The sequence below is a fragment of the Gekko japonicus genome, unplaced genomic scaffold (assembly GCF_001447785.1).
Source record: "Gekko japonicus isolate JY-2015 unplaced genomic scaffold, Gekko_japonicus_V1.1 scaffold3151, whole genome shotgun sequence".
NCBI lineage: Eukaryota > Metazoa > Chordata > Lepidosauria > Squamata > Gekkonidae > Gekko > Gekko japonicus.
This window is the reverse complement of record NW_015168750.1, coordinates 48657-48954: the sequence shown is the minus strand read 5'-3', so window position 1 is coordinate 48954 and position 298 is coordinate 48657. Positions and strand designations below refer to the sequence as shown.

Here is a 298-nt window from a genome sequence, read left to right as displayed (position 1 = left end):
CGCCAGTCTCCTTCCCCCCCGCATCGGCTCCGGCAGTGCAGCCCGAGAGGCTTCCAGTTGCCGGGCCCAGCCAACTTCTCACCTCCCCTTCTTCCCCCTCCACCAATCTCCTTCCCTCCCCCTCCAGCTCTGGTGACCGATCTCCCCCTCCTCTCCCCCCATCTCAGCTCTGGCGGGGAGGCCTGAGCTGCTTCGAGCCACCGGCCCACCGCAGAGTTCCAAGAGTGTTCCCTGCGTATGCGCAGGAAACGCTCTTTTACTTTTGGGGGGGATTTAAATATCCCCCTATATATTTTTC

The 298-nt window shown here is 61.4% G+C and overlaps 1 protein-coding gene across 1 annotated transcript in view; it reads right to left on the bottom strand.

Annotated features, from left to right (window-relative positions):
* Positions 1 to 298, bottom strand: part of LOC107114203 (interferon-inducible GTPase 5-like) — a 9098-nt gene that overhangs the window by 2889 nt on the left and 5911 nt on the right. The window lies entirely within an intron of this gene.